Genomic DNA, 12,535 nt, shown 5'->3' with positions numbered 1-12,535 from the left:
ACGATATATGGCGGGCAGAGGTAAGGCAGGTGGGTGTGAGAGGTCTCACTGACGCAGACTGTGGAAGACGGAGGAGGTCACAGGGCTCCGGACGTCGGTGGATGGCCAGGCTTGAACAAAAGAAAGAGAACGCAGGACCCAGTCTAGTTTCAGAAAAGTGGCAGGAAATGCTATTAAGTTTGCAGAGAGACAGCGTGCTCGGAGGCTTCCAGTTCTCACGCGTCTCCAGCTTCCTTCCCATGACTTCTTTTTCTCCACAGCACATTCGTCCCTTCGTCGTACGCTATCTATTTCCTTATCTACCCATTTCTGGTTGGTCTTCTCCCATAGACTGTACAGCTCCCGGAGGGCAGGAATGCGTCTGTTTTGTTCTCTGCTCTATCTCCAGCACCTAGATACGTCTCCGTATAGTAACACCTCAATAAATCACGTGGAATGAATAATCGAGTGAATGAATAAATGGCAAAAACCAGTTAGGATGAGGATATCCCAAGAAGTTTGCTAAAACTGCAGCACGGGCCTCCCTCAGGAGGGAGCTGTCTTAGAGTCTCAGCAGTAAAGGGACGGAAGACGTAGGCCAGGGCCGCCTCCCAGGTCGTATCTGTTCTTTCCTTCATTTTCCGCCTCTTAGATGTGACTGTTCCTTCTGATCCTACAAGGTTCAACTTGTGTGTCCGTGTCTCTCAGAAACCCTCTGATGTCTCTGCTCTTCGACCCAGGACACCCAGCCCTGGCAGTGCTCTCGAGGCACCCAGGGGCTTTTCTCTCCACATTGCGCTTCCTCTGAGGTCGGATAACTATTACTGTGTGGGCCTCCCCCGCCGGACAGAAGGGGCACGCCTTCCCGCAAACACACAGGCAGACGTCTACAAACGTTTGCTGGGTATATAAATGGTAAGTACTGCGCATGTGAATCAGGTCAGTAACAGACTATATTTTCCTTCTTTGAAGCTCAGTTTTGTCACACAAAAATTTGCACTTTGGCCCACTGAGCAAGGGGACTGACTTCTGGTGCAAGGGCAACCAGGTAGGAAACAGCTCAGCTCTCCACACCAGAGATCAGCTGGAGTCTTTATCTGTAAGAGAAGAGAGGGATCCGCTGTCTTTCATGTGCCCCTTCCCCTGCCAGCTGGGGACCACAGGCGAGCCTGTCCTGCCAGCCGGGGATGCTCCCAGATGACGAAATGAAAGAGCACCCCAGGAACGTCTAAACAATGTCTGATTTGGGGCACCTGGGGTGCTCGGATGGTTAAGCGACTGCCTCTGGCTCAGGTCATGATCTCAGGGTCCTGGGATCCAGCCAGGCATCAGGCAGGGAGCCTGCTTCTCCCTCTGCCTCTCTCTCCCTCTCATGAATAAATAAATAAAATCTTAAAAAAAATAAACAATGTCTTCTTTGGTTTGGAGCGCAGCCTGGATTTTTATAGATTTTCAAATGATTCTATTGTACAGTCAGGGTTGAGAGGCTCTGCCCCCAGCAACCAGACGTCGTCTTCTCCTGGTGTGTGGCGCTGTCCAAGGTAGCCGCTCCTCAAGCACGTCTTCACCCTGATGTCCGCCCAGCGGGCCTGGGCAAGGGTCAGTGGTTGTCTGAACCACGCAGTGGAAGGGTGCTGCACTTGGGGCAGTACCGAAGCCACAACACAGTTAATTGTACTGGAGGAAAGCACAACTTTGTGTTCAGTTTGAATAAAACTGTGCTGTCCAAGGGCCTCCACGTGGCTATTTAAATTTCAATTAATCCAGATTTTAAAAAATTTTAATTAAAAATTCAGCTCCTCAGTTGCACATTCAGTTGCTCAACACAGAGTGGCCACCATATGGCAAGATGCGGAAAGGGAACATTTCCATTACCACAGAAAGTTCTAGTGGCGGAGGCTAACAACAACTACCAGGCCCCTTCTTCTTCTTCTTCTTCTTTTTTTTTTTTAAGGTTTTATTTATTTATTTGACAGACAGAGATCACAAGTAGGCAGAGAGGCAGGCAGAGAGAGGGGGAAGCAGGCTCCCCGCTGAGCAGAGAGCCCGATGCGGGGCTCGATCCCAGGACCCTGGGATCATGACCTGAGCAGAAGGCAGAGGCTTTAACCCACTGAGCCCCCCAGGTGTCCCTAATCCCCTTCTTCTGAAAGTAACCTGTGGCTATATTGATTTTCTGTTAATCACAGGCAAAATGGTTTGCAGAGGGTAAACAAACTGAACTTCTGGTCATTCCTTCTGAGCAGCCACACCTAGATGAAAGCGGCCCTTTATACGCCTTTTCCAGAATGAGAACTAGGACAGGAATTCTAGGCTCCCATGAACAACAGTTCTGAGTAGTTCCATTACATGTATTAGGGCAGTGGTGGCTTTCCAACTTTTTTGACCAAGACTGACAGTAAACAGAAGTATTTAATATCACAATCCAATATACAGATATATATGTATGTAACTGAAAAGAAATATTTCAGAAATCAGTATTTATCCTTACTACAAATTCTGCACTTGGATGTTTTCTTTATTATTCTATTCTATTGTATTTTCTGTTTCATTATAAAAATTAATCTACTCGTCTGTTTTCATAGCCCTGCTGACCTACAGCTTGAAAAACCACTACCTTAAGATACAAGTTGGAGACAAGAATCTGGGACTCGCCTTCGCACCTCAGAGTTAATAGCCAGCTCGGTAATAACTCACAGCTAACATCTATCAGGCAATTACTGTCTGCCAGGCACCGTGTTAAATGACTTCTATTCGTTACCTTATTCAAGTTTCATAATAGCCCACGGAATTGGTGTCTGAGAACTGGGAAATTCTGGGATTTTATGCTATTTGCACAAGTCATGGATGCTGAAGAAGACTCGGGGCTCCTGGGTCAGGGACAGATGACTGTATTACTCTCAGCAACAGCAATAGCTAGAGTACCTGCATTTTCTCATAACCGTCCTCCAGCTCTGACGTCTACAGGTGTCACAACAAGGGCCACGTGGCCCCTGCACACACAGGCAGGAGCGTTCCTGGACAGGAAGGCCGCCCTGCGGACCCGTGTCCTTCATACTGGATGGACGCATGCCTGCCCGTTGCTCGAGGGCAACGCCACCTCTATCATCCAAGACTGTTCGCTACACACACGTGCTGGGAAACACAACCCAGGACAAAGTTGCAGCCAGTGCCTCTCTTCTTAAAGACCCGTCCAAATGCAGGGGACGTGCGGAGGACGTGTCTTAATTGGAAAAGACAAGATACATGTGCCACAAGCAAGCAAACCAGGAGACACTTGAAACGGGACTGAGCCTAGGTTCAACGTCAAAGTGCCGTGAAGTCAGCCCGGACAGACAATATGTCAAGAACTGGTGTAAAATATTCACAGGCTAAAAGTAGAACGGAGCCTAGATATCTTTCTGTGATGACTGTGGTCATGCCACGACTCTAAGAAGTAAATTATCTGACTTCCTAAGGCTTTTCTAGCTCTTAGAAATGCTCATTGGGGGAGCAGTTATCCAGAACAATCCTCTTTAATTTCCCAGGGGCTGAAAGGAGTTAAAACCTGTGTTATGAATAAGGAGGAAGTAGCAGTGAAGAAAAAGTTCCTCCGGGCGAGGGAACATGCGAGGGACGGCTGACAGAGAACAGCGCTGGCGAACTGCCAAGTTTGTGGCCCTACAAGTAAACGCTCACTGTGTTCGACGGCCTCATCTTAAAAGGTCACCATGTGCTGCTCTTTGATCACAAGGACGTGCTTTCCCCAGATCCGTTAATGGAAAGACTTTGTCTTTATTTTTACATGCGCATATAGAAAATCAAGATTCTGGCATGCAAATGGCAACCCACTCCTTTTCATACAGATCAATCGTTATGCCACATAGAAGCTCAAAATAAAATGGAAAAACACCAATCAAAATGCCATAGAAAAAATAATCAGTTTATTCAGGAACAATTCTATTAGCTATTAAAATTATAGGGTGATAAATCCTGTTCTTGTGAACTCTGTGCTGCCACGGACAAGCCTGGAAAATTTTTCAAAATTTTCTAAGTCTAGGGCATGTGGGAACATAATCCCACAAGAAAGAAAAACTATCCCCCATGAGTTCATATTACTGCCATTGCATGCAGGTATTTTTAGTTGCTCGTGTTTCTACGTAAATACATTTTAAAAATTTTATTGAAAAGAAGAACTCAGGAATTCCAGGAGATACATTTCCACTAGAATTTCCAGAATAATTACATTATGGAATTCTAATTTACAAACAGTCCAGGTGCAGTAAAAAATAGTATCTATTTGAAATGGCTTTACAATGGTATCAGTATTTCTTAATTAACACCTTTCAGTGGGGCGCCTGGGTGGCTCAAGTCAAGCTTCTGCCTTGGGCTCAGGTCATGATCCCAGGGTCCTGGGATGGAGCCACACATCGGGCTCTCTGCTCAGCGGGGAGCCTGCTTCTCCCTCTCCCTCTGCCCTATTCCTTGCTCTCTCTCGCTCTATCTCTTGTTTTTGCTATCTCAAATAAACAAAATCTTTAAAAAAAGAAAAACCACCTTTCACTCATAAGTCAATAAAATGAAAGATAATTTGAAAGGCTGTTTTATTAACCAGACCAGTTTAAATACTATCATGTCCATTTTGGCTATGTACAGATTTCTTCTTGTTGTTTTGTTTTGTTTTGTTTTTTGTTTGTCTTTTGCTTTTGTTTTTTGTTTTAAAGATGATATTTATTTATTTGGGAGAGAAAGAGAGCAGGAGTGGGGCTGGGGGAGAGGCAGACGGAGGCAAAGGAGACCCCCCTGAGCAGGGAGCCCCACGTGAGGCTCGGTCCCGAGACCCCGAGATTGTGACCTAGACAAGGCAGATGCTTACCTGACTGAGCCACTCAGGTGCCCCTGTTTTTCGTTTTTCTAAGTAGGTTCCACACACAGTGTGAAGCCCAACAGAGGGCTTGAACTCATGACCCTGAAATCAAGACCTGAGCTGAGACCATGAGCCGAGGCTTAACTAACTGAACCCCCAGGGGCCCGCTTTTGTTTTTGTTATTGTTGTTGTTTTTAAGTAATCTCTACCCCCAGCATGGGGCTTGCACTCACAACCCCAGATCACATGCTCTACTAACTGAGCCAGCCAGGTGCCCTTGGCCGTGTACGGTTTTAATTTATGCCTTAAAACTTCCCATTATTACCATCTAAACTATTTTCTGTGGCAGCTAAATCATTATAAGTGTAAAAAAAAAAAAAAAACCAGGAAGCAGTCTACTTTGTTAATAAGTGAAATGTCTGATGAACAGTAAGGCTCTGCTATTTTTGGAGACACTTATGTTTACATTCAGTTGAAAACCATTAGAATTCATTATAATTACTGCACAGTTAAATAACACCATTTAAACTACAGGCTGATTTCCTCTACTGCCATAGTTAATCACAATTACTTTTTTTTTTAAGATTTTATTTTTATTTATTTATTTGACAGACAGAGTGAGAGAGTACAAGCAGGGGGAGCAGCAGGCAGAGGGAGAAGCAGGCTCCCCGCTGAGCAGGGAGCCCGATGTGGGACTCGATCCCAGGATGCTGGGATCATGACCTGAGCCCAGGGCAGACGCTTAACCCACTGATCCACCCTGGCGCCCTCACAATGACTTCTTAAGCGTTGCCTACACTTGCCTAAAAGTATTACACGACCTCCGGCACGTTTTCAAAGACCTTCGCTGCACTCCTTTAAAATCTCCAGAATGTCCTGGAGGCATTCAGATGTCGTTCAAAGCTTCAGAAGTGTCCACCTCTGGAGACAGGGGTACAGACTCTACCCATGGAGTCCAAAGAAGAAAAGTAGCCGAGACGACAAGCTGTTTCCTCTTCTCGTCTGCCTGATGAAGTCCATGGACATGTGGTCGCTCAGATTTAGTTTGACCTTTAGGGAAAACTGAAACCTTCCTTCCAAAATGAATTTGGTTTTACTTTCTAGATGACACTAGGTGAGGGAAAAAAAAATTTCCAGCTTGTTTTAAGACCTCTCCTTGTACATAAAATTCTTTTTTAAAAAAGATTTTACTTATTTATTTGACAGAGAGAGCGCGCACAAGCAGGGGGAGCAGCAGGCAGAGGGAGGGGAGAAGCAGACCGTTGCTGAGCAGAGAGCCTGACACGGGGCTCCATCCCCGGACCCTGGGATCATGGCCTGAGCCGAAGGTAGATGCTCAACCAACTGAGCCACCTGGCTGCCCCTATACATAAAATTCTGAAAACAACACTCTTTCCATTTATTATATTAAAGTGAAATCAAAAGGTACAAACTTCCAGTTATAAAATAAAGTCGTCTTGGGCATATAATGTATAGTGTGGTGACTGCAGTAAATAATACTGTATTCTGCATTCGAAGATTGCTGAGAGAGTGGATGTCAAAAGTTCTCATCCCAAGAAAAAATATCTATCTCTATGTGCTGAGGGAGGTTAACTAGACTGACTTAGTCCTTTTGCAACATATGCAAATACCTAATCAACATGGTGTACATCTGAAAGTATTATACTATTATATGTCTATTACAAATAAAAATATATACATATCACGAAACACAGGCAAGAAGTGATTCCAAAAAACAATTTAGAATGTAGTAAAAAGTGGGAGATTTATGGGATGGACCTTATCTATTCAGACCATATGGGACGACTTGCTACAAAGCAGTGGGTAGAAGTCAGCGAGGGGTTAGGAAGGAAGGAAGCCCACACAGTCTGTAGTCAGTCTTTGGGTAATTTGCGTTTCTTTGGTCCCCAGGCTTCCTGATCCAGGGCATTCACTTTCAGGGGCCAGAGGCTGGGAGCAGCAAGGTCTCTCCTGGCATAAGGACCGCGACTAAACACAGAGTGACTCCCCACCCACCCAACAGGATTCATCTTACTCAGACGACAGCTGTGGTCTGCTCACTTCTGTGCTTGTGCAAGGCTACGCAATGTCTGAGCCTCACAGGTGTGCCGCTGTCCCCCTGCACATCGCTGTCACACTGCAGTGTGGAAGGTGAGGATCTGTCACCGACTGCCTGGGGCTCACATCCTGCCTCTCCGACTTCCTGGGATTGGAGGTACCATGGGATCGTGGCGAGGCTCACAGGACTGTCGTGAGAAGCAATGTAATACATGTGAAGCATTCCTTGGGGGCCCTTGGGAAGTACTCAGTGATTTGTGGAGGCCTTAGATCAATGCTTCCCAAAAGTGGGTCCTGAGTCTACTTTCAAAGGCAATATTTGATATCATGATCCAAGAGACACACAAACACTCATATAATAATACTAGAAATAATGACCCTGCTTATACAGTGCTCACTATATAAGGACCGGGCATTGCAGCGTCAGGATTTGAGTCCGAGGGTCCTGGTAATGTTGTGCTTTCTGTCACCACCCTCCCTGTGGCCTTGTATTTGCCGGACGTGGGAGAAGCAAAAATTTCACCAGTCGCTAGCAGCTTCCACTGAGAGGGACACAGAGTGAGAATTCCTATTCCACTGTGTATTTCATTTCATTAAAAAAACAATAAACAAAACACTGACCTTAACCTTTTACATTAATTCCATGACTCAGGACACATGGTTTGAAAAATACTGTAAGGGTGTATGAAAACGTTTTGGAAACATAAGAAGAAAGTTAAGCAAGAACATGTGTCTCGTCTTGGAGGCTTGACCATGTTACGGTGCACGGCAGACCTCAAAAACAACGACAAACCAAAACAGGAGTACATGGAACATTTCCTAAATTCATGAAGCCTCCCCCAGTGGCCTCAGCCGCTCCCTGAGGCGGGGGTACTCATTTGTTGGCTTTTTCACGGGATTTCTGTGACTGTTAGACAGGAACGGGAATCGGACGGGAGAATGGTTGTGCATCAGCCCTCGCCTACCACCTCTTCTTCAAACGTGCCTCCCCTTGAGAAATCTAGAAGCACAGAAACCAACTTTAAGAATAAATGATTCTATTACGTGCAAGACAGCAGATTCAAGGATGTGGAAGAACACCTGCTCGCAAGGGGCCGAGCATCTAAACCACTCTGGACATTGCTTATTCTGCGGGTGAGCAAATACGTATAAATTAAAAAGGGAAACTTAATTTTTAGAGTGGGCTGAAACTTCAGCATAAAACACCTCCTTTAGAGTAAATGATAGTGTTTTGGTAACAGTAGGATGACAGAGTGAAATTTAATTTCTGGGTCTATCACTGCCTATTTCCACTTTCTTCCAAAGAATAATTGCCAACAGGGGCCCCCGGGTGGCTCAGTCAGTTAAGGGTCCAACTCTTCATTTCGGCTCAGGTCATGATCTCAGGGTTGTGAGATCGAGCCCCACATTGGACTCCATGCTTAGTGCAGGGATTTTCTTGCTCTTCCTCCCTCTGCCCCTCCCCCCAACCACTCATGTTCTCTAAATAAATAAAGTCAATCTTAAAAAAAAAAGGAATTGCCATTAAATGTTATCTCTACAGGAAACAGGTAAAAACAGTTTAGAGCTACACCGTCCAGCATGATAGCCACTAGTCCCATGTGGCTATTTAAATTAATTAAAATTAAATAAAAATTAGAATCGAGTCCCTCAGTTGTACGAGGCACATACCAAGTGCTCAACAGCCACATGTGGCTTGTGGCCAGCACCTCGGACAAATGATGGAACTACAGAAAGTTTTACTGGACAGCACCAATATATTTATTTATTTGACAGACAGAGATTACAAGTAGGCAAGGGAGATAGAGGAGGAAGCAGGCTCCCCGTCGAGCAGAGAGCCTGATGTGGGTCTTGATCCCAGGACTCTGGGACCATGACCTGAGCCGAAGGCAGAGGCTTTAACCACTGAGCCACCCAGGCGCCCCTATGGACAGCACCAATATAGAGAAAGGCCATTTACAGAAGCTAAAAGAAAAATGCTGATTTCTTAATCAGTAGAAGAATTCCAAGCCGGACTCAGCAGCGCTGGCTTGACTTGCTCCGCAGCGAGGTTGGTCTGCCGGAAGATTCCACGCTACCTCACACTATCATTGCAACTGCTTGTCTGAAATCTCTTCCCATGAAGACTTGCCATCGCCAAGAAGCTATCTTTCGCCATCCCACCACGCCAGGAAAGGGTATTTGGCAAAAACAACAACTCGTTAGATAAGCTCCTTTGAAAGTACTCAGAACAGTTGGTGAGAAACATGGAGACACAGGCCACCCGCAGAGCCAGGAGAAGTCTGCGGTTGGAGTTAGTAGGGAGGCACTTCTGCCGTCAGCTCCGGGTAAAGCCTTTATTACACACCAGAGTGTGCTCCTCGCTTGTCATGAATGTAGGCCCCGATTCAGGAACACTTGATGTTTGTATCACACTTTTGAGAGCTTTAGCTCAAATCTTACTTCAGCCTCTCAGAACTGATCACCACTGTGGGATGGATTCTGGGACCTACAGACTCTGCTGGTGACGGGGAGACTGAGAGGTCATACGTTATCCTGTCAGTGTCTGTCTTGCTCCATTGGTTCCTGAAATGATCCCCAGTGGCCAGAGTTTCGTGGGAGCAAAAGGCTCAAACTGCAGGCCCCGCCAGCTTCTCCGCGTGGGGACCGCAGGCCGTCGTGGGGCTCTGGGCCCGCTGGACGCCGGAGGTGCGCTCCGGGCACAGGGGAAACGAAGCAGTGACGCAAAGAACTGTCCCTGTGGATGACCGCAGAGCAGGTGCCGTGAGCGGACACCCAGCAAGGTCACAGCACACACGGGTGTGGCGGATCCAGAGCAAAGCCTAACACCGGCCCTACTGGGTTCGCACAGTCACTGCCCGGGGCAGCTCCCCTGCGCACAGCACACTGTAAGGGGATTTGAGGAGAAATCTGTGCCTTGAGCAACGGCTACAAAGATACTTTGACCTGGATTTAAACAACCCAGACGGCCTCGCGCTGGCGGCAGAGTGACCGCGCTTCCCCGCTCCCGCTGCGTCAGTCCGAGGTCGGCAGCACCGACCAGGGCTGGTCCCCGCGGGCCGCACTTCCTCCCTTCTGTCTACCATGGCCAGTGCCCGAGCGACGAACCTGGGGAGCAAATCCAGAACCCACCGGCCCTTAGAAGGCCCGAGCTGCGGCCCCCCGAGGAAACGCGCCGCCCCTTAGGAGGACGCAGCCTGGAAGCGTCTCCGGGACGCGGAGGGGAGACAGTGCGGGGTTTCGCGCACCACGGCTGAGCCCCAAACTCTCTGATCTGCAAACACCCCACGCGCGAGCCCAACGAGTTCGTCCTCGAAACCGTAAGCGGGTCCGCTCGCTACCGGCCCCGCGGGGTCTCCAGAGTCGCCCTCGCCTGCGGCCAGGCCGGCGGGGACAGCCGCGCGCCCCGAACCCTGCCCGGGTCGGAGCAGAAATGCCCCAGCGGGAGCTCGCACCGCCGTCCGGCCTCGAAACCGCCACCGGCCGCCCCTGCTCTTGCGGACGCGCTGCGAGCACGGCCGGGCCCCGCGCAGTGGACCGGGCCCCGCGGACCGTCCGTGGGGCGTGGGGACCCCGTGGGGCGCTCGGGGCCGGACGCGCGGACGGGAGCGACGAGCACCGAGCGGGGAGCGTGAGTCTCACGCGGGAGCGACACTCCTCTGAGGCGGGGAAATCCGCGCACCGGGTCGCCCTCCGCCACCCGCAGCGAGTCGCTCCCACAGACGAGCGGACCCGGCAGCCCCCGCCGGCGCGGAGAAGCCGAAAAGCCCGCGTCCTGCCCGCGTGCGGCCGGAGAGACGGCGCGGCTGTGCGGGGCGAGGCGAGCTCGTGCCGCCCCGGCCCCTCCGGGCCCCTCCGGGCCCCTCCCGGTCCCTCCCGGTCCCTCCCGGGGCCCCGTCGCCCGAGCCGGCCCGACTCGGCTAACGGTCAAGTGAGCCGCGGCGGCAGGAGCCCCGGAGGCCGAACCTGGGGTCGCTCCCGACCGAGTCCACCGGACAACAAAGGGCCGGGCAGTGCGGTGGGGGTTGGCGCGTGGGGACACCTGTCACCGCGCGGGACGGGGCCGCGGCCGGCGGGCGGCGCACGGGCTCGGCGGACAGACTGCGGCGGCGGCGGGGACCGAGGCGCGGGGGACAGGCGGGGGCAGCTCCGGCGCGGCCGGACACGCGCGTCTCCCCCGCGGGGGCTCGGCCGGGCGCACCCGCGCCCGGGGCGCTGCGGGGCTGGGGCAGGGCGGAGCGGGGCCCCCGCGGCCGGGAGGACCCCGGCGCCCCAGTCCCGCAGCAGCGCCCGCCGTCCCCGGTCTCCGCCTCCAAGCTGGGCGCGGAGCCGGCCCCCGCCCCCGGCTGCCCCGCGGCCCCCGCTGCCCCGCGGCCCGGCGGAGGAGGGGGCGCCGCGCCTACCTGGTCGGGAGCGGCGGGGCCGCGGTCGCCTGGCGGGGCCGTGACCTGCGGCGGAGGCAGCGGCGGCGGCGGCGAGGCGGGCGCTTCCTTCAGGAAGGGGTGGGACCTGCGCGCCCGCCCGCCCCCGCCCCGCGGCCCGCCCCGCGCTCCTCCCGGGGTCCCCGCCGCGAGGCCGCCCCCGGGAGCCGAGCCCCCGCCCCCCCCGGGCCTCCGGCCGCCGCCCCCCCCCATCCCCGGGCCCCGAGTCCTTACCGGGCGCTGCGCCGCGCGGCCCCGCCGAAGCGCCGCGTTCCCGAGCCCGCGTGGACGCGCCCGCCGCCGCCCGGGGACAGGCAGGACGGAACGGGCGACCCTCCGCGCGGAGGCGATTCTCCGCGACCCGCGGTGACCTTCCGGCTGCCGCCTCGGGTCCGCGCCCGCGGGTCTGCACCAGCGGCCGGGGCGGCTCCCCCCGCGGCAGGACCGGGCCCCGCCGGCTTCCGACCCCGCGGCGGGCGCTCGGCCGCGTCAGGGTGCGGGGAGACCGCAGTCCCGCGTCCTAGTCGCCCCCGCGCCCCACCTCGGCCGACCCGGCGCCGCGCCGGGGACCTCGGGCAGCCGCGAGCCCCGCGCCATTGTCCCCCCGCCCGCGCGGGCTCCGGTTCCTCGCGGCCCCGCGGGAGGACCCCCGCCCCCGCCCCAGGACGGCCGCCGGCCGGGCCACGCCCATCTCCTTGGGTCCGCGGCGGCTCAGGGCCGAGGGTTCAACCCCGGCCCGACCCCCTGCGCCCCTCCCCCACCAGCCCTGCTCACCCGGCGCGAGCCGCTGTGCTGCGGCCACCAGCCCGCCGGCCTCTCGAGGCAGTGCGGGTGCGGCCCACCTGCTCGCGACGAAACTCCTGCTCCTCGGGACCCCCTGAGGGGTCTGGGTCAGCCCGTGCGTGTCTGCGGGGATGGTCCCTCATCACACTCTCCACGGGATCCCTGAGCCCCTCCAAGTCCCATCCGTGGATGACCCCAGCCGGGTGTGAGGGCCTCCCCCTCCATGCGCCTCGGGCCCTACACCTCTCTCTGCGGTGCCTGAAGGAACCCGCTAGCCAGACCCTCTACCGTCTCCCAGCCCGTCTCCCAGAAGTTCCGGACGCATCCAAACAGCTCGACCCCTCCTGAACTGCACACCAGAACCGCCCGCGAAGGCCTTTAAAAGAATAAAAAAAGACAAGAGCCGGCTCCCACCATAGACCCCAGAGTCGGGATCCGGGAGGAGCAG

General features: G+C 53.1%; 1 protein-coding gene across 3 annotated transcripts in view; it reads right to left on the bottom strand.

Annotated features, from left to right (window-relative positions):
- Window positions 1-11,889, bottom strand: part of TMEM150C (transmembrane protein 150C) — a 67,685-nt gene extending 55,796 nt beyond the window's left edge. For 2 of the 3 annotated variants that reach the window (XM_059152361.1, XM_059152453.1), the window contains exon 1: window positions 11,287-11,407. The gene's annotated coding sequence lies outside the window, so the exon portion shown is untranslated. Of the gene's footprint in view, window positions 1-11,286; window positions 11,408-11,538 lie in introns of those variants that run through there. The other variant, XM_059152519.1, reaches the window with a different exon arrangement.
- Window positions 11,890-12,535: the final 646 nt, after the last annotated feature.

This window comes from Mustela lutreola, chromosome 1 (assembly GCF_030435805.1).
Source record: "Mustela lutreola isolate mMusLut2 chromosome 1, mMusLut2.pri, whole genome shotgun sequence".
NCBI classification, from domain to species: domain Eukaryota; kingdom Metazoa; phylum Chordata; class Mammalia; order Carnivora; family Mustelidae; genus Mustela; species Mustela lutreola.
The sequence above is the reverse complement of the archived record's forward strand: the minus strand, read 5'-3'. Positions and strand labels throughout refer to the sequence as shown.